The sequence below is a fragment of the Ruditapes philippinarum genome, unplaced genomic scaffold (genome assembly GCF_026571515.1).
Source record: "Ruditapes philippinarum isolate M1 unplaced genomic scaffold, ASM2657151v2 ctg3175_1_1_1_1, whole genome shotgun sequence".
Taxonomy (NCBI): Eukaryota; Metazoa; Mollusca; class Bivalvia; order Venerida; family Veneridae; genus Ruditapes; species Ruditapes philippinarum.
In genome coordinates, this window is record NW_026856929.1 from 4,276 (window position 1) to 27,631 (window position 23,356).

Here is a 23,356-nt window from a genome sequence, read left to right on the forward strand (position 1 = left end):
ATGAATCTGATGTTTTTATTAACGTCTTGCAATAAATATTAGTCAGATTGTGGTAATTTGACATAGTCACTTATTGTTGTTAAGCAATTAAATAAAAAACGTCACCTGTTTAGCAGATGTTTTCGAAAATCGTTATCAGGCGCCTGCCGATTTGTGTAGAATACAGTTATAAACTTAAACGTTAGAGATAAAGTACATAACGGAGAATTATTTCATAATTTTATTCATACTTTTTACATCCCCGTCGCATCATAGTGCTACTAGTATTTGAATAAAAGTGTTCCCCCACAAAAAATCAAAAAAGGGGGTTACCTTCCTGTTGCAAAATGAAATTAAACAAAATATCAAAAGAATGCCCAAAAAGACACAATTGATAATGTTGCAGATTCTGTTTGATTGAGTCTGTTCATTGGCGGTGCTGTATAAGTTAAAGTCCACATCATGGAACTTTCAATGTCACTCTGCAATGAAAAGCGGCGTATTGGCCCCGAAAGTAAAAGAATACGTGTAGACTAAACGAGAAAACAATGTACGGAACATAAAATGGGATTTGGAAAGGGGGCCAGAGGTTATGAAGCCTGCATATCACAAACAAGACGTGAAATAACAAATTCTAAAATGCAAGCATCATATCCTAAGGGTGATTTTACAGAAGGAGGTTTCAGTTTTCCTCCAAAGCTGAAAAAGGCAAACCTTGTGAATGTGAGGATGCATGTGTAAAAAGGGGAAATGCTGTCAATATAAAAGGGGACTTTTTGATGTGAACATTGTTTCAAAGCAAAAAAAATAGGCATGGCTGCGGCATATACACCAATAGGTGTCCCTGTACCAGGACACATTAGGCACTATTTACGCTAGAACAAACACTCCGACAGTCTATAATGATTTGACGATTGAGTCCATATGTGAATCAGTAACATGACTACATGTTGCTTCCCATGAGAAAAAAAGTGATTTATAAGAACAATAACTCGAGTTACTGTCATAGTGAACGAAGGACATTCAGTTGGGGTGTAACAGTACATGTAAATTCTTCTCAAAACTGACGGTAAATAGCTTTAAACCAGAGACTCTAAACTTGGAAACTGTTTCAACAAAAGTTTTGTAAGACAGTGTATAGTTCGATGACATTTTGAGTACATGTATTAAGACATAGCCCATGAAAAGTGTTCAGCCCTTCTATAGTTGGACACTACGCTTTCCTTTTTTGATTACATCTGACGGACCAAGTGGGAGACTATGATGGACACTTTTTTAAAACCCATTGCGACTAAATTCTTCGTCAGGCCCTTTGGATTTGTTTTTTTTAGCTATTCTGTCTTCCTTTGAGTACTTTTGTTGTGATCATTGGGTTTACTTTTTTATATAATTTCTGTGATTTACTTATTTCACATTTTGTTACCATAACAGAGAAGAAATTCATAAGATACTTTCTAATCCTGTTGTTTTAAAAACAGTTGAAATGCTTTGTGTATATTGTAAATTGAAATATGTATATTTAGTGCTCGCCAATTTTTTTAGCCAATCACCGACGAGGATTTTTCAAATTTTCAGGTTTCAAATCTTAATAGAACAGATTTTATATAAACTGGACGTTTTATATTATAAAACGCAAGTGGGCGGAGCCCTAAGCCGGTTATAGTGCATATTGGATGTTCTTCGTAAATAAGAAAGCTACAGTCGCTTCGCAAGCTCCGCTCCTTTTTAGCTTTCCTATTTACGAAGAACACCCAATATGCACTCTAACCTATACATATATATATATATATGTTCTGAGAAATAAACATATGTTTAGACTTATTAATCTAATATTTACATATTGTCATGCGGTTGAGTATCTTATCAATGTTTTGATTAACTGGTAGACTAGACCTGTGATAGGAAATCACAAACACATCATCAATTATTGCCGAGACCGTTATTTAAAGACGGAGCTTGTTTTTTAAATACTAGTGACTCAGTCGTCCATTTTGGTAATTTACGAAATACGCATTTTGATGACGTAAGTAGTTTTTGTGTATTTATGTTTCGAAGCTAAGGTTACAATCAGATATGTTATTTTGTTGATAATTATGTTATCATGCGCAGTTATGTTCTCACACGTAACAAGTGTCATGTTTCAAAACAACGCTTTACGAATTTAAGCAATTTGATTATTTTGATTATAGGAAAAATTACAAAATTATGTTTTATATCAGGTTTTGATAAGCATGATTACAACCTTTGAATGTTTAATGTTTATCACATTTAAACACGTCCCGGAGTGGCGAAACCTTTTGATATAATCTGTGATTTATCTTTTAATAAATTCTTATGATAAATGGTTTTTGTTAACTGAAAATATCAAAATATTTATTTTTATCTGTTGCTATGTGCCGTAATTTTTTTCTCAACATATACATTTTGAAGTTTTGTTATTAGAAATTTATAGAAATGAGGATATTGGAGTTATGATTATGGTTTTTGTTTTTGTCTAAACAATTCAGATCTACGTGCTATACTCTTGTTCTGTTAATATAAGAAAAAGTATGTATCTCTGAATATACCAGATGATTAGGATAATTTAATCAATTCAAAATTATTCTAAAAATCAAATCGGACAGACGTTTTACTTGATTTAACCCATAAGCTTTTGCCATCGGACAGTCTGTACTATGAGGACTTACCAGGCCACATCAAGGTTTAGCTTTGCATTGGAACTCAAATTTTGTATAAACTAAATCCCGGCAGTCCCAAATTGAAAGAAGTAGAATCTGTTTCACAAATTCAGCCGGTTAAGGATTACTGTATTAATTGGTTGCACAAACTAACCGAAAGTCAAGAGGATATTATAATACAGTCGTGTGCCATAAAATAGAAATTCAATTTACGTTTGATACTGACTTAATAATACTAACAAAGGTTATTACAAAAATCCTTTACTTCAAAAAGGCGGTCTATCTTTGTATAAATATTAGTTTAGCAACTCTTAAAGAAGCAAGTTTCCTGTTTATTACAAACGAATTTATTACATAACCTTCTTTTGAACTCAATTTGTTGTGCTAAAGTTAAATAAAGAGATAAAACAACACAAATGTCCACTTTTATCCGTTTACAAATATTGTCATATAGATTTTATTCCAATATAAAATAAGCAAATAGAAAAATGCACTGAACTCTTATTAGTATTTTGTTTTATTTTATACATGTATTTCAAAAGTGTAACATGCACATATCATGTGGCTCTATCAATATCAATATACAGTTTATTTTTTGTTTGATGAATCGATAATTCCTTAAAATAGTTAACAATAAGATGTCAAAATATATAACATAAGCATTAAATTTTCAGCATTCGTATCGTATAAACTGGTAATTCAAAAAATAAAATATTTATTGTGATGTTAGTGACTTGTCAGAAGGCATAATAGTATGAATTTAAACCCTTTATCTACTATATATCTTTAGGACTTCTTCAGCTTCTATTTTCGAAAATATTCATTATCAAATTTTAGAGATATCAATATTTAAGTTTCTCAACCAACCGTATTGAGCCTGGTCAGACTGCACGGATGAACAGGCCGCAGTGACTCTGCTGGTAACGGGTCCTCGTTTTCGATCCCATGACGTTAAGTTGGGACAATTGGTCGAGATAAACTCGAAACTTTAACTATCTTTTTTATCAGAGAGGCGTGTGATTGGATATGAAAGCTTTTGATGCTCTAGATTATGAGCAGTAACCTTTCAATCGCAACGTTTCGGACATTCTGTCAGTCTTCGGATTGTAAGTTATTTTTTCTCCGATTAAACAATGTTAAATTTAAAACAACAAATTTATATATTTATTCTTTAATTGAAATATACTGTGTAGGTATGTCTTCTTATAAAAAAGTGACTTTTCTAGATTTACTTTCATTATTTAAAAGAATGTGTTTGTAGAATTTGTAAGTCACTTAAAATTGACAAATAAATTATTTAAATTTTAATTTTTATTGAGAAAAAGTATGGCCAACAAGTGTTATGATACTTTTTAATGGGTTGAAAGGGTATTAAATTTATCATCCGAAACATTCAGTATATTTTAATTCGTTTTGACAATATATAAAAACATATAAATAGAAAATGGTACATACAGTTTTGTCAGTACTGTAAATCATACATTTTCGCTGGGGATTTAATTTTGCTTGTTTCGCGAACACAAGATTTTCGCAAAAAACAAAACAATCACAGTTCGCTAAGTTTCTAATTATAATATGAATTAATTGAAACAGGCATTGCTTATTTCTATTTTAATACGACATCACAAATTTTGCCTATATTTTTGTCTCTCAATATTTCTGTGTCATATTCTAACATAAACTAAAATTCACACACATTCTCACATCATATTCATTGACTATAATTTTATTCTTCTTTTATATTTGTCTGTAAAAGAGAATATTTATTGAAGGTTGCTTGTTTAAAACCATACTGTTAAACATTCTGTAAACAATTGCCTGGAATTCATAAATATTTGCCAAGCTATGATTATACCGATGGTATATGTTATATTCTATGTGTATTTTAGGATCATATTACAGTAATAGGCTATAATGTCAAATTAAACAAAATTACCAAATACCGGTTATAGGAGTATATATTTTCGCTCATTCCCTAATCTTTTTATCATTTTGAGCAAATTGACATCATTTGTTATACATGTAATGGCAATACAGTCTGTAAACCACTTTTTGAATCTTTATAATACGTCGTTTTTCATTGGATAATCATGACGTTAATATAGTTTTATATACACGGATACCGTCAATTTATTAAAAAATCTCATTTTCTTCTCTCAAAAAGGAATTTTGCTGTACTAATGTATTATAAATTCGTTATAAAGATTCCTGACAGGTTATGTAGCCGTATTTAAACGATTGCTTATATATATATGCAAACAACTATTTATATTGGGCCATATAACCTGTAAAATATCTTTATACCTAATAACATACATGTACTTGTATGTCGATTATAAACCATAGATGGTACAGTTATGGAGCATTCTATATAAAGGTAGCAACTGAACAAAGTTAATGTTGTTTTCTTTTTGTTGTTGTTTGTTTGTTATTTGTTTATTCATTAAATTAAAACACATGCATACATTCAAATAACACTTATGCATCAATAGTAAGTTTTCGTTTTAAACAAAGATTATCAAATTTCTGCTTTTTACGAAAAATTTAAACGATTTTTGTTGGGTTTATAGCTTAGCCTCAAGTGACTATAGAGCCATTGAAAATTGACAATAGTAAGTGTTTAAAGGACGTACTTCATTCTCACTTGACACGGCTTTATAAAATTCAATGTTCATTCGGAATTTAAAGTGAAATGTTGTGGAATAATTTCAATCTAATTTGCAATTTGAACGAGAGAAGTTTTTAAGCTTAAGGTAGGTACCTAGTAATGTTTGTTTCTTATCTATTAACATGTTTATTTAGAATTTCTGAAATATAATATTTTACATATCAATTATTATTTTATATATTATATATAAAAAACATCATTTTTTTTCATTCATGAAACATTTTCGAACTAGCTGGAGTTAAACTTTTCATAGATCTGTGGTGATTGCTTTGTGATAAAAACTGAAAAGAACTGTTTTCCCAACATGGAGTATTTTTAACAACTCTTAGCAATTTGATATGCTAATTTTATTCCGATGTTTTTACGATTTTATAAATGGGTATTGCCTAAATTATCAGTTCTTGTTAAGATACCGAGTATGACACGGGTCAAACGTATTACACTGACATTAAACTGTAATTCTTTAACTTTGCTTCAAAAATAACAACTTGTAATTGTTATAAAATGAGAATGAAATATCCTATCGCTATTGCAAAAATATATTGTAATGAAATTGTTTTTTCCCCTTGCGATGTCAATTGTCAAAACAGTGATGGGGGGAGGGGCAAGCTATTGGCATTACTAGTATTAAGTATTTAGATATTTTATTTTTATTCTTAACTTACTCAATAGTTGAGTCTATTATTACTGAATACTTGTGGTATTTTCGGCTTGCAGAATCCTTATAATAAAAATTATAGTAAACTCAATCATTTGCTACGACCTACATGCGCTTTTTAGCCAAATAACATTTTGATGTAAAGTCCGCCTCCAGATGAGTAAAAAAGATATTCAAAATGATAAAATTAAATAAATATTTTTCAATCGTTCAAGAAATATATATTTATTCAAAATCCAAAATGACGCTGCCTGTTATATGCAATATGTGAAAAATACAATACATGTAGATCTTTCTAAAATGGCAACATTTAGATCTGTTCATTTTCTGCTTTTCAAATAAATTCTTTCTGTTTATTATACAGTAAAACCTGTGTCAAAAACCACCTTTGAATAAAGACCATACTATAAATAAAGACAACTCATTGACAAACTTTACTTTCAGTTTTAAAAGTACAACAGAATAAACACCAGATACAGACCATCTATGTATAAAGGTCATGTATGATATCTTCTATAGATGACCTTTATTCACAGGTTTGACTGTACTTTCATCTATAAGTCTTATATAATGACGTAATGACAGGGAATCTTTCACAAAGTTACATTATAATGGTGATCTCGTAGGTCAAGGGGAAAACTACTACCTAGCTGATACACCGTATAATGAAGTCAGTAATTTCGCTGGTTTTAAATATATTTCGCTCACACGTGTATTTAATTAATCTTTTTCCTGTCCATATTTGTTTCTCCAACGATAAGATTTCCCCGGTACTTGTGCTCCATTGAGATTAAAAGAAACACGATATACGCTATTTCATAGACTGATACTAATTGCGTAAGCTGACATTCGGGCATTTTAGAAAATGATACATTAATTAGAAATCTGTCCGTGCCATGAACTTATAATAGCAAATCAGCATGTTGTAAATAAAGTTTAACCTATAATACAGAGTGAATGAGCGTGACAATTAAACATAGCTTTTGTGCATGGTGATATATCTGTTGCAATTTGAGAAATACCTTATTCAATGATTAGGGATGATGAGGATGATGCTGCTGCTGCTGCAGCTGCTGATGATGATAAAGATAAATGTGATGATGATGATGATGATCATGATGATTATTCTAATATGTCTTTTACTCTAGTGCTAAATGAAAAATATAATGATCTAATACGATGATGATATTGTTGTTGTTGTTGTTTCTGATGATGATGATTATGATGATGATGATGACGATTCTAATATGTCTTTTACTCCAGTGCTTAATGAAAAATATAAGTATCGCTTCATGTATAAAACGAGATGAAAATAATTTTACTCATTTAAATGTATAATTAAAGTTATAGAAGATCGAATACATATTGATCATGATTAATATTTTGATTATAAGGGGATTTAGTTCGACAACCTAAGATTGAAAGTGACAAAGAGAAATAACGAGAAAGGCACAAAGAGACTAACAATTATGTCAATGTTTCGAAATGAAACATTATATCTTTTGTTAGATTCGTTTAACGAATACAGCTGGAAAAGTAAAAGCAGTAGTCCTTAATTTGTCCATTTTTAAGAATTCAAAGAACATAGAAATATCTTATCCAAGACATAGAGGATTGTGTCTTCTAAGTTACTGTTTGTGTGAATAATGTTACTGACACTTCTAAAAGGCATAAACGATACAAACTGGCAGAAACGGCACTTCATATGTATATAAATAACTTTAGGTGTTTTTGAAAATATTTGAATACAATGTATTTGTTTATATTGTGGAAAATATAAATTAGTAAGGGGTATGTAAGTGTTTTTCATTTGTTGGAGGTATTCTACTAACTTGTGTGCAAAATTTATGATCATTTGTTTTTTTTCTTTGTTTTTTTTTTTCCAGAACAATAATTTGATAGTGCTAAAAGACCTAAAATTTTAAAGCACTTGAACATTTTAACACAATTTTGGCACTTAATCAAATATCGATTTCTAAATTAATTCCGAGTATATTCTTTTTTCCTCTTTTTTATTTTTTTATAGGTTTTCATTCTAAGTGCCCTGGTTGATCTAGGTTTGATTTTCAAACTTTTATGTTTTAAAGCTGAAACTACTTAATCTAAATGTCCCAGTCGATCTAGATTAGATTTGCAAACTTTGTTTATGATTTTAAGTATCTTCTAAACCTAATCGACACTTTAAGACTTTCTTAAATATTCAACATATTATCACAATTAAAATCTTTTCCTATGCACACTGTCACGGATTAAGAAGATCAAAATTTAAAGTAGTTTTCTTAATTTGTTAAACTTTTCTAAATTTGTTTACGGCTTAGCCAAAATACGGTTTTAGCCAAATTTAACGGGAATAATTGAAATTTTACTTTGTATTCGGCGCATTTCTCTAAATCTTCTTATGAAGATAATGAAATTTTAACAATCAGTTTCTTTTGATGGTGATCTTTATCGTTTTGATCATCAACTCTGATAACCCGGGAAAACTGTAACCACAAGTCTTTATTTACTTTTCAATTATATAATTAGCGATAAAAATGTGATGTTTTGAGGAATTTTAGGTTTTAACGATTTATCTTTTATTGTTTGGGTAGCGGTTAATCTTTAAGCTAGTAAATACTTTACACTGCAAAAGTTTAGAAAACATTTAACAAACGTTCTAATTTTGAGGAAAGGAAAATTGAGTTCATTTATTGCTCTTAATAGGTATCGTACTCATCTGAATGTTAATACCAAACAGGGAAAGGGATACGTTGATGTTTATATTGCCTATTCCTTTATTGCAAAAAAACTGACCGGAAGTTACAAAATATTTAAAAGTCCGATGTTGCTATGTTATCACATTTTGGAGCAATATTTCTTTATTTCCGTAACTTATCTTTGCTATATTAAGATTTTCATGTTTCCACATTACGTTCAAGAACAGAACATTTTACTTTATAGTGTTGTATATTGTACAAAGTGGAATTGCTTCAGCCAAAAGTTCGTATGTTCAGATATCACTGCAAGTAATATTGTGGTCATGTGGTGTCTTTTTTCATACTCTTGAGCCAAGACTGATAATTAAATGGACTGGTGTTCAGTTTGAGAAAATGTTTATCTTGGTATGTTAAAAAATTAATGAAATAAAAAATTAATGAAATTTAATTTTCAAAGTTGGCAGTTTCAAATTAAAAAAAAATATAATCAAAACATCTAATTGAGAAAAGAATTTATATGCCAAAAGCAATAACTAAATTAAATGGAGTAAACGTCTGAATTTGTGATAATTATTTTTTATCTGTCTGCTGTACACGAACCTAGCATTATAGCTATGTTATCACTTACGATATCATACCAAAAATATACGCTTACTTCCAATTCGAAGAAAAAAGTTGCGCTGTTTCCAGAAAATATGATTATCAAAAAAAATTGAAACATGATTATGAAGCATTCAGTAATACAAAAGGTCTCTATTTCTGTGCTCATATGACTTAATTTATAACACTTTAATAGTATGACTTTCGTTATATTTTCGTCTTTCATTTATACACTTTGTACTTTTATACATTGATTGTTTGGGGGTAGAAATCTTCTACTTATCTCAAATAAATACAAATTAAATCCGTGCTAGATAGTGTTAGAGATGCTGCATTTACCGTTACCTCTGTGACAATAAAACCAGATCTGTGATTCATAAGTATTTCTTTTCTATTCAAGGGAACCTACCCTTTTCAGATAAGAAAAAAGTGTGCATTATTCTTAGAAGTTAGTGTCCAAAGTTTAAAAATAATGATACACACATTTCATATATTTTGATTGTTCTGTAATTTATTAGACAGTCCAGGATGCAAGATACACTGAAAACGCTTGACATTTGCAATTCTGTCAGATTAATATATAATAAAATAAGATTCATGACTAATATTCTTATCGCTTACTCGATATTCCGTATCAAATATAAAATATCTCAAAAGTGTTATAACACTCTATAAACTTATGAGACCAAAAAACATATTTATTTACCAGAACACTGACTGTAATTTAATTGGTTATGAAACGAAAAAAATATATAAAGCGCAAGACAGTTAGTCACGTACATGTTAAAATTGAATATTAGAATATAAATTGTACATGGAACCACAGGTATCTTTATTATAAAGGTTTCAATATTACCTTAAAATATAGGCGAGTCTTTCTATGAAAAGTCAGACAGAAAGGAATGGAGTTGTCAGTGTTTCTATTATGTGTAACTATTCTTCATTCTGCTCATGTGTTTTAAACAAACTTAGAAAGATGTTGCACATACAATATCTAAACGTCATTTTTATCATGGACCTAGTAGTACAAATTTATAGACATGCTAAGGTCAAACAACGAGCTTAGCAAAAGTATTTATTTAGCCAACAAGAAAAGAAATGATTTATGGAATTCATATCCTAGACTGTAAAATTTGCTCATTAATATATTCATTTTTAGACACTTTATTAGTGACACATTACTGTTATGCAATATATTATTTCATTCTTATTAAGAGCTTATTCTCCAGGTTTTATAAAATAAAACATTTATTATTCTGTTACGTTTTAAAACCAATCGTAACAAAATATTTTGTATGTATTACTAGTAGTTTTGATGTATAACGAAATACATGAAAATGTACAGGTTGAATAAAATTTCCTTCTTCATCATCTATCAAAAACAGACTTAATCAAACCGAGGCTGTGCTGTTCATACAATATTGTTCTATTCATTGCCTCCGGTGGATTACCCCTTTTTCCAGATTTTTAAAAGTTCAGTATGTATTTACATCATCTTTTGTTTTCTTATATATCCTCAAAAATAAGGCAAAATAATTATTCATATAAACTATCGTCCTGAGGAAAAACACTTTTTTTAAAATTTATATCAAACGAAAAATAGTCATTGCTTTTGAATTTCAAAACAAAAATAGAAGAAAACGTTAATTAATTCGATTCATTTTATGAAAATCTTACAATTGAACCTAAATATTAAAAAGTAGTTATCTTAGGTTTTGAATTAACAAAGTCTAACAGTCAAGAACAAATGTTTAATAACAGTTACTTTAATTTTTAAAGTTCCGATAAAAAAACCAAAACAAAAAAACCAAAAAACAAAAAAACAAAAACACGACAATGTTTTTAATATGGTAGCGGTATGTAAAAAGAATTACATTAAAGCTTATATCATTTTTTAAAAAGAAGACCGGAGCATTAATCTTAAGGTTTAAAAAACTGACGATGCCATAACAAATGCTTTACATCATAATTATTGTGAAGTAAAAGAAAAACCCACGTATTAGGAATTAATATTCATGCTACCTTATTCTAAGATGCATACCATTTAGTGAAAAAACCATTTGACCAAATAAATGCTTTTATCTTAATTTTCAAAAGCTTTTTTTTTTAAATTGGTGTACTTTTATGGTACCCAAAATGTTACTCATTGGCCAACTAACTGAACCTTTTTTTTTTCATTTGTTGCTTTTTGGCAATGAGTTCTTTTTCTGTCTGATCGAGGCATAATGTGTTTTTTAGCAAAAACTGTAGTTTTTAGTATGTTACAACAAGGTTAGATTTCTGCTATTTTTAAAGCTATTTGGATGCGAATTATATCGTATAACTATACATTGTATTGTATATTGTACAAAATATACAAAATGTATGAATATTTCTATACAATCACACATTTATATGAAATTTATTCATAACTTTTATTTTTGACGTCGTTATTAATGTAATAGGATGAAAATGTCAAATTGCAAATTGCAAATACAAATATACTTAATAGATAAATATTTCTGTGCCATTATAAAATATCATTTCTATGTAATTTATTCATAATGTTTGTTTTTACACATCGTTTATTGTAATAGATTGCAATGTAAAATTGAACATAATTGTATATATGATTTTTTTCCCGGAAGTAATTGTGAGGCCATTCAACTTTATCCTTTGGTTTGGATAATAATAATATTAATAGCAAAATGGATGGAAAAATATTATGTTAGAATGTATGATATTTCCGAGCCTTTCTTCCTCTACTTTTGATATGAAGCAAATTTATCAAAGAGTGTTTCTGTAAAATCACACATTTTTATGACAATATTTTATAAATATAATCAGTGTAAAAGAAAACATTAATGGATAACAAACAAGGTTGAAACATATTTCATAGCAAACAATGATTACTAGTTAGTTAATAATGCTGCATCAAAAAAGAGAGAATATGTTAATAATTTCACTTTGGTCCGTTGAGTGTTTTTATTTTTAGGAACTTCTCTCTAGTTTGTTTCGTGTTTTTTCCTGTGTTTTACTTGCTGGTGTTCTTGTGGTCTTGTGTGACTGGGTGTAGTCGGGGATAACGTTGCATAACCATTACTCTACCTTGTTGATCCTTTCTACTCATATTTTATAGCTTATTTGACAATGCCCAAGGTCAGGTAAGTATTGCATAGGAATTATCTCCTTGTCTTGTTTGAAATGCCATATGTCGATAAAGTAGTAAATGATTGTCATTAGTCTCATTCCAGAGGTATTAGGAGAGACATTGCTTGGTGGTGTTTTCCTTTCAAACAAACCAGGGTTTGAGCCCTACTTGGGTCTCGGCCATGTTATGCCATATGGCACCAGTAAATTTGAGTTCGAGGAAGAGGTTTTAATAGCTAATAAACTACTATCCATCACAACAAAGCTTAAATAAAAATGTTGCGATTAAGAGATTAGTCTCATATCTAACATTTGTCTAGCAATCTGGCCTTTTGAAATACTTCAAGAGGTTGGCGGCGAAATGCCCTTTCTCAAAGCATTTGACAATATTTTATAAGTCTAATCAGTGTAAAATGCTCTATTCTTTTTCATGATTGAACGTTTGTTTATCTCGAATTCGTATGTATCTTTATATCAAGATATAATTAAAGGGTGTATAAAGCTTTGTAACAAAATAATGATGTCGTAGACCAAGAGAAAAAACTGTATACCCTCCCATTACGCATTGAAATTGAGAATGTTATCTTACTAATGTAAAACTTTTATTCCTATATATTTTACTATTCTTTCTGCTCTCGACTTTGTTTTTGCAAGGATAAAGTTTCAAGGGAAATTTTATGTTATTTATATGAAAAGGAACAAGATATATGTATGGTGTTATATAGATAGATAAGGAATATGACATGCGAGCATATGTGAAAACTATACGATTTAAATCACTCCTTGTCACGAAACTATAATAACAATGCAGTATCTTTGTTGATACAGTCGGAATTGGCGAATAATGTATTTATACACAAATTGTGTGATATTTAAATCTTGAGGTTATTCGAACCCGGTGAAATTGCAAATGTTGCAGGCACGCTGTGAATAAGTAGGCCGCAATATTGATGCGAATATGTATCATATGCCCTTAGTTCGTGTCAAAAATGCCTTTAAAAAAATTAATTAATAAACTTTAAGAAAGAAAATAAAAAATAAAACGTTATTGCATAATTAGTTTCAAATTTAAAATACTCTTCAACCAAAATGTTTAATGTAGAATGGGATGAAAAGTACCATTTTAAATCTCATGTTTAAAAAGGAATGTTTCCAGGACATAGCTAGACGTCTTTAATTCATTGAAACAATATACATGTATCAATATATCACTGATTATAATCAGTTGATATTTAGATTATAAGAACGTATGCATAAACAAAATGAAAAAACTACTTACTTTTTATAAGACTACTATAACATCGTCAAATTTAACCTTCATTGTTTTAATTGAGTAAGCCTCCAAGAACAATAATTGCTTGGATCTCATTAATCATACTCATGTTAAAATTGGTAAGGCTCCAACAAAGAACAAATGTTTGATCGGTGTTCCATCATTTTTAATCATTCTAAAAATTGGATAGGTTTCTCGACAGAGAGGAATATTTATTTTTTAGCGATACATTGATGCAAAATAATTAATTGTGTTATGTTATGTTTTGTTAACAAGACTTAATCTATCTAATTCATGAAAATGATAAGAGCAACATTATCTGTAGCGTTTTGTTTATGTCATGTGATGAAATAATAGCTATCAATTGTACAATTGGTGATGAACCTTTCACACAGCAAGAGCGCCAATATGTCTACAACGTATCTACTGATGATGCATAATACATCATGGAAGTGAGACTTAATTAGTTATGAGATAAATTGAACAGCATCAGAAGACTTGTACCATTCAGAAAGATGTTATCTTTTTCTAAGAAACAACCTATAATTTTGGCCTTTATACCCCTGAAAGAAGTAAATGGGGTGAGGGTATCTTGCAGTAAAGCTTGCCGGTCAGTCCCGTCCGTCCGTCTCTCCACTTGGTGGTTTCCGAACTATAACTAGAGTTTTGACTGAGAAATTGAAATCAAACTTGGTACATAGCAAATTTATAAGAAGACCTCGCTTATACTTGCTTTTGGACATCCAAGAATCAAAGTCACTGTTTAATGGGTTCCGGACGTTATGAGCTAGAGTTAGAAATGATATATGGTAATCAAACTTTTTAAATGCTGACATATGTGGAGACCTAGCTTGGAATTGCTTTAAGAACCCGTAGGTCCAAGGACAAAGTCACTCTTACTAAAAAACTGTTTCCAGACGATAATAAGAGTATTGAAAGAGATATATTAGTCAAACATGTTATATAGCAATCTTATGTGGATTGCATCTGAATACCAAAGGGTCGTTACTAAAAAATAAAAACAGATTTTGAAAGATAACTAGATTTAGAAATGAGATATTGTAATCAAACTTAGTATATAGCAAACTTATGTGGATCAAGGTCACTGTTACGTAAAATACAAATTTGGTTTCATGTCAAGAACTTTATATATTTTGTACATAGGTCTAACATCATAAATTATATGTTAAAGTCAAATTTGGCTTCAAACCATTCTATTTCAAAAGTTATTGTGGCGAGCGGGGGTATGAATCATCTTCGGTGATAGCTGTTATAGTACGCATGTCTAAACACATTATAAGAACTGTAACAGTATAATGCATATAACACCATATACCACTGGCATTAAATATTAGAGTTCATCAAGTACCCAAAATATGAACAATACGTACTGGTTAAACTAACTTGGCTTCAACCATTCCTTCACAATTGGCGTTGTGAAATGGAAGAAAATTTGATGTCAAGGGTTGTTTACTCAAAAATACAAAAACGAAAAAACAAAAACAAAGAAAGAAAAACAAAGCAAACAAATCTTAACGAATATTCTAGAGAACGAAATATAAAAATTGAAGTTTTTTAAATGAAATATTTTTTTTAGAAAATGCTAATCAGTTTTTTAGCAATATTTTGTGAAATCTTTCTACCTGTGTCTAAAAGTTTGAAATAGCATATTTAAAACAACTTTAACGTTAATGTTAAAAAATGCAAATTAGAATTCATGCCAATACATGTTTATTAAAATTGTAACAGTTACATTTCAGATATTCCGGTTAATCATCAATGATACTATCAAACTGGTAAGCTTTTGCTGTTAAATATCATTATTTTTGTTGTTCTTCTTCTTCATGGTGGTGGATGATGATGATGATGATGATGATGATGTTGATAATGATGATGATGTTGTTGATGATGATGATGATGATGACGATGATGATGATGACGACGATGATGACGATGATGATGATGATGATGACGACGATGATGATTATCATTATGACGATGTTTAGGAATTATGTGATGGACTTTAGAAATAAACTGCTGCTTTCAAATGAACGCATGAAGAGAAATAATAGCGATTATCAGCGGGGGGGGGGAGTTGGTATACGTATCTGGAGAAGTGGGGCTGTAAAAATGTAGGGTAAAAATCAATCAGGTATATATTATCATTTTAAAAATTGATGTTATAAAATGTTATGAAAGTATATCACCATTTCATACTGGCGAAAATAGTTCATTGTGATGAAATTAAAATATGTAAGAATAATATTTTTATGTTGTGTTTTTTATAACAATAATAACAGATATGTGTTAATTTGAGTTTATTTTTTGGAGGACAAACACGTTACATTGTGTTAGTACAATTTGCAGCTTATTGTTTTTTTTTCGCGCAACATTGAATTTTCTCAAACATACATGTGTATATTTTTTACATAAAATAACGATGTTACTGCTCACATTCTATAACAAAGATGTGGAAGTGAGCGACAAAACAACAACCGACTTACTGTTTTAACATAAGTATAATCTAAGACCCAGCTCTTCATTCCTGTAATTAATGGGAAGAATTTAGGACTTTAAATCGTTTGATCATGCACGCAATGTGTGTTAATCTTGTTTACGTGATATAACGGATATAAACTGATATAATTGGCTAATAAATATGTCACTATGCCCAATAAATGTCATATTGCCCAATGAGACATTTTAAAAGAAAATATCAACTAAATAAATCTAGTAATATAAATTTATCTTTTTTATGCTTAACATCAAATTTTGATAAACATAGCTGGTGTTATATTTGTATTGGAGATTTTTTTACGTTTATCGCATCTGTACACCTTGCAGTGAGGTTAAAAACTTTTCAAATCAGCCACATTTAAATCTAAAGTTTAAAATTTCAAGATAAATAAGAGCTATATCATGTTTAATATCAGATAACTAGATTACTTTTTCAAATTATTTTTTTCTGCATTGACTATAGAATGTTTTAGAGATTATATTTTGTCACGAAGCAACGTTTTACTTCTAATCGTGAGTTACTAATTCTAAATCACTATCTTAAGCATCTGTTAATATGTTTTCCTCTCTCCAATGTTGATTAAACAGAATCGTAAAATGTTATTGACACTATCAAGATAGCCATCGACATCACGGTCCCTGAATTAGATTAGTCTACAATGGACACGAAAATGGACACGTTTTCCAAATATCAGTTTCAAATATCAAAATAACCAACAGAAAAGTATCATTTGGATATTGTTATAAATTATTTCTGGAAAGCAAAGTTTTTGATAGATTACTGGTGATTTGTCTGGTTGATTTTAATATTTTGTTCTAGAATAATTTATTATCTGATATATGTAGATATATATCATATCGGATCATGTATGCTCACACTTACCAACATCATCTAAATAATATATATAATTCTTTCATGGTTTCTTGTCATGAATGATCCTAAATACTACCAATATTATATATAGTAAAACAAACCTTCTATGATGGACCAATTGTCTAATAAATTAGCAACAAGTGTCCCAGTATTTTATGTTATCACATTTTGTTCATAATCACAACTAACCATTCGCATTCGTATTTAATATTTTTTCCCCATTTTTTCACATTTTATAACAATTAATTCTTGATAAAATGTTTGAATTAGTCACTATATATATGTCAGTTTCATAATAATGATAAAATGACCTGCATAAAAAACGAGCTTTTGACACTATCTTTATTTCCGTTATTGAAAACAAACACATGGTACAAAGGGGAGAGCTTTTAACAATAAAAAACTGGCAGATGGCTGGTTTTATCTCAGTGTTCGAGTAACTTGTAGTAAAAAAAGAAACCACCGTTAATCTGTGATATTAAAACATAATGATAGGGCACTGTGAATGGCAACCTTGAAATAAGAGACCTGATCAAAAGAACCATTACCAGGTGATAAAGATATACTCTATGCTGTATTGTTTTTATAATTATTACTTGATGCTGGCTAGCAGCAAGTTACACGTGCTTTGAATAATAACGAATCTACTGAAAGCTCACCTGAGGTCTTTTTTAAATAACAATGCTAAAAAATCGCTTCGTCATTATTACTGTGTATCATTAATTTACTTTTCAGTATTATGCACGTTTTTGCTTCAAATGTAAGGTTAGTATGGAGTTCATCACCTCATTATGAACATAAAACAAGGCCATTGTGCAAAACTTGTCAGATCTTGTCATAAACAACTAAGGTAATACTTAGAATCAATTTAAAACTTTTCCGCCCCTTAGTCTCTCCAGCTCGCATATTTTGAATAATTTTCATTGAAAAAGTTGCCATTTTGAATTGCTGCAAGATAGGTTTCCGATACATATTTAAAACAAGAATCTCATTTGCAATACGACACAACAACACTATTTCACATTAGTTATGTTTTTTGTTCACCAAGTACTTAACTTGCTTAGATTGTGTGTAGTTAATTAATAAAATTGTCAATACAAATGTTCTTAAATGTTTTCATAATGACCTTGTTATTGGGCTTTAGACTGTCATATTGGCCTTCGGAATTTGGCCTTAGGCTAGTATGACAATCTTCAGCCCAATAACAAGACATTATGAAAACACTAAATTATTAACATTATATTAAAGACTGAACATAATTGCTCAATCTAAATGAAATTTTTGTTGGCCTTGACTATTATACGTCTGTGCGTACAGAAGTGCAAAATGGTCGTTTTTTCAAAGGGTCTCCATGCTGGATAAAAAAACAACAATTCATCAAACACGGCAGCATGGCTGGCGGTTCAAAACGTGCATGTGCTTACTTCTTGGAAAGCGAATTAAATAAACTTTTCTCAATATTTTTCTGATATAGAAAATACAGAAACAATAGTTGGACATGATAAATTCGTTCATTTAAACTCACGTAGTCTTTTTTGATGAAATCGTAAAATGCATGAAAAGAGAATTAAAACGTGACGCAAGAGGGGAAACAGATACCAATAAATACATTTAGCAAATCCGCTGAGGGTCCGAGATAAACCTTGAAATATAACATCTCCGTACAAGAGGCTATTATGCTTTCATAGTTTAAGTTTCTTTTTAAAAGCAATATAACATTTGATTGCAAGAGATGTAATTGATGAAGTATGACATTAAATATGTACATTTTGAAAAAAGAGAGATTCAGCTACTGAACTGTTAGCAATAAACAATCGCAACTTTTCGGCCATTTCCGTCTGTCTTGGATAAGGACTATAAGATAATAGCCGAAGACGTTCCGATTGACTAATAAAGTGCGGTGCATCGTAGAATCAGCGCAAATTGAAGATAAGCACATAGAACAGGTTCTTGTTAAATTAATTGTCTTGTGCCAAAAATTGTTTACCAAAGAAATCCAAACATCGTTCTTGTAATAAAGTAGGCATTGCAAAACTGTTGCATGCTATACAACAGAATATAGAAACTTTGCCATAAAAACACATATGAATTGTATTTATACTATATAATATCAAAAAGGATTTTGTATGTCAAAGTAAATCCAACTCTACGATATTATTTTACCTTAATACACTTGTTACTATATATAGTAACAAAATTGCCTATGATTTCAACTGATTATGAGTGTCACGTGACCTATTATGAGTTTGCGGCCCGGGGCCGAGAACTAGTTATCAGCCCGCAGAACATGTGCACGTGCACAAACTGAAACAATGACGTCATATTTTACGTCATCAAACAGTTAACTGTGAGAGTAGGTTGTCAGCACGAATTGCTTTATTTTTATTTTATGAGAGCTTAAGCGTATTTAGTACAAACACATTTGTGTTACTATTGAAATTTGAAGAAATAATATGACAAATTCATTCCGAAAAAAATGAAAATAAAACTTGCTTCTAGATTCTACGGCTTTCAACACACAAACAGTAAACATCTCTGTACAGAACAGTAGAAGAGTAGACAAGAATTTCAACGAAAGAACTTTGTTGTTGTATTTTTTTTAAAAAAATGCTACTATTAGATCTACAACGTGTATTAAAGACATTAATACACCTCAGAGTAGGGCCGGGAGGTGAAAATCGGCCCTGAATGAATAATGGCCCGCGGGCTAAAGCCCTTGGGTCCATTATTCATTTTGCGGGCCGATTATCACCTTCCGGCCCTCTCCTGCCGTGTAATAACCTCTTAATATTCAACGTCACTTTAGCATAAAAATAACGATAAACAATAATCATATTTGATAAATTGTCAATATCGAAATCACGTTGTCCCACTTAAATAAAAGAAAGTACATGTATTTCACAATATTCTAATATTAAAATCGGAGCTAAGGTCTAATGGTTAAAGTGCCAGTCTCAAAAGGCAGGGAACATGGGTTAAAGCCACGTTGGGTACGTCCATAATTTCCCGTATGACAAATATACCTGTTAATTTCAGAAAACCAAGTCGAAAGTAGTTCAAATAAACTCCTGTACAACCTTTTTTCGCAAGCTTTATCTATTGGGTTTTAAAAGAACTCCACTGTGGTCCAAAAGCCTAAAAAAATGAAATTTGATATTCTTACATCATGTACATAGAGCAACTGGGACGCTTAAACATGAAGATATGCAAAAGATTACTAAGAAATATACTCAGAAATAAACTGAAATCTTTTTCTGTGGTTCTCTTAGCTTGATTTGAGTGACAATAGTTGCAACGCTTTTCTTTCTATTTTTGGTCATTTTTTCACATAAAAATAATTATTCTGAAAAAAAAACGGAGTGAGCGAATGACATGAAATTTTGCATATAAGTTATTGGTCTAGACCTTTTATCAAAATGAACATTAATCTCGAAAAAAATATTTCCAGTCCCGTTATGTAAAACAAACTCAGTGGAGTCCCTTTAAACTAATGAATATTAAACATCTTTTACTAAGTTAAATATGTTAGCAACTCTAGATGTATTTGAACGTGCGCTTGTTTTTGTAAGAGTGATCAAACGCGGATATGTTCTTCTGATTTTAAATAATGTTTTATGAATAGCCATAGCAATTAGGCGGTTCACTAATCTTAAGATTTGTGTTACTAATCTTGGTACCCTTTATGTAAATGATTGTTTAAAGTTGTTCGACCTGTATAGTTTACCTGTGAGAATTACACACCTGGTCTCTTGCATTTTTCCACTGTGTCAAATTGATGTGGTCCGTCGAGCTCAGTTTAATGTTACATCCATTGATTAAACGTATTTTATACTTGAACAAGTTTTTGTTAATAAGACAAAAATATTCTATCAGTGCTTGTTAACGGTGTCAACATGTAGTTATCATGTACTAGTAAATATCATGTATATATCATGTAGTTATCATGAAATTATCATTTAGCTGTAATGAATTTATCGTAAATTTCATGTAGCTATAATATAGTTATCATGCAGCTATCATGGGGTGACAATGAAGATATTATGTAATCATGTTTTAATCATGAAGTTATAATGTAGATATCATGTGGTTATCAGATAGTTGTCATGAAATTTATCAGTATCAGTATCATCATATGTAGTCATCATGTAGTTATCATTTTGTTATCATTATGAAGCCTTTTTGCAAGATAACACCACATTAACTTTAAATCACAGAAAAACGCTTGTTAAAAACTTTTAAAGCTATATCGCAGAAAAAGATTTGTTTTAAGAAGAAGAATGATAAAGTGACTGTATGACAATGTATGAAAGAAATATGTTGGTATATTTCCATAAAAATAAATAGAGCATGCGTGAAATCATTGCTAAGGGGCTACTTAAAATTGAAGCGTAATATATTGTTTCAAAACTTTTTTATTTTGTTGAGAATGGACCATTAAATTATGGAAACAACATAAATTTACCGTTTGTAGATACTCAATTACTATATAAATATATCATCTGATAATCTCTTTGCCCTTAAAACTGCATTCACATATTAGCACCTTTTTAAAAAAGACACTTAATATTGAAAAAAAACATCATATTTAATACACATATATATGAGTGGAGACCTAATATAACATTGCTAAAGAAACATAAATTTTAACCCGTGTTTAACACATTTTGTACACGTTAGTAAAATATCATATGAACTGTAAACATTTAATTTATAATAGTTTTAGCATTGCTTTACAGTAGCCTGGTGTTTGATTGGAAAAATTAAACAAGACAAGTTCAGTAAATTAAGTTAAAATAATTATTATTGCTAAAAAATCATAATTTTACATTACATTTTGTAGCAGTGTGAAAGTTGATCTGATTCAATGCTATACGATAAAACTTTACGAAACCAATTATACTGCTTTTATGGACTAATTATTGGATTACAAAAAAAAATTCAGAATTTTAAAATATATGTGTGTATAAAATACGTTCTGTAATATGAGGATTTAAAGTATGCTAACAAAATAGTAGTAAGTAATATTTGATTGTATTAATGGAGAAACAAATGAGTAAACTCAGGTAATAAACCTTTAGTATTTATTTTAGCAGTAAATATTTTTTCCGTCGCATTATTTGCATGTTAGTAAAAAAGGGGGTTGGGGTGGTCATCAATTTGGTTTCTTCCTTTATCTGTAACTGATGACTATACATACCGTCGGAGATATGATAATATGTAATACATGTATACGATTTGGTAGGTAGTTGGGGATTCACGCGAAAAACCAACTGAGTCAGTCCGCAGATGTGTTCATACGGCGATTATTGTGGAACCTTCAATGTGACGCGTAAGTGCCATTCCATAAAAAGCGGCGTATGGTCCCCAAGTAAATGAATGCGTGTGTTTTAAACGAGAAAACAATGAATAAGCAAAACTTAATAAAATGGAATTTTGAAATCATCATTTATTATTAACAACAAGTATTGGTTTCAGCTTAATTATTGCAATATTAGAACTGCGATTCTATTTAGCGGAACATTGCTTTTTCTGGTATGTTTTTTTTTATAACCTGCAACAGTCTTACTTATTTTCCTTTTACTACTCGTTTGTGTAAAGTCCTTCATCATAACCCCTCGAGCAAGGACACCAATCATAGTTATTGTTAAACACTTTAGACCTAACAGCTTTATTAACTATTTAGGTGTGAAAATTCAATTACATTACTCAATATCATGTTTACTATTGTTATAATGTATATAGGACTTCCAAAATAGTTATAAATCAGAGCGGGCGCTGTGGTGCAGTGGTAACACTGTCTGACTACAAGTCCAGGGGTTGCGAGTTCGATCCCCCGCTACTCCACTAAAAAAATAACATTCTTTCGCATGAAAAATTAATTAACATTAAAATAAATTAATAAAAACTACTAACATACTAACCTCACACACATGACACTACTGACACAGGACAGGACTCACACACTGACATGACACACAGGACATGACTCACACATTGACATGACACACAGGATATCACTCACACACGGACATGGCACACATGACATTACTCAGACACTGACATGACACATATGACATTACTCATACACTGACATGACACACAGGACATAGCTCACACACTGACATGATGACACACATGGTACTACTTACACACTGTCATGATGACACACAGGAAATCACTCACACACTGGCATGACACACAGAACATGAACATGACACCCAGAACATCACTCACAAACATTACTCACACACTCACATGACACATAGGCCATTACTCAAGCACTG

The 23,356-nt window shown here is 30.4% G+C and overlaps 1 protein-coding gene across 1 annotated transcript in view; it reads left to right on the forward strand.

The window, feature by feature from the left end:
- The first annotated feature begins 5,392 nt into the window (after positions 1-5,392).
- The window catches only part of LOC132748169 (cadherin-like and PC-esterase domain-containing protein 1), an 85,504-nt gene continuing 67,540 nt past the window's right edge, over positions 5,393-23,356 (forward strand). The window contains exons 1-2 of the mRNA XM_060737723.1: positions 5,393-5,410; positions 15,442-15,477. The gene's annotated coding sequence lies outside the window, so the exon portion shown is untranslated. The remainder of the gene's footprint in view (positions 5,411-15,441; positions 15,478-23,356) is intronic.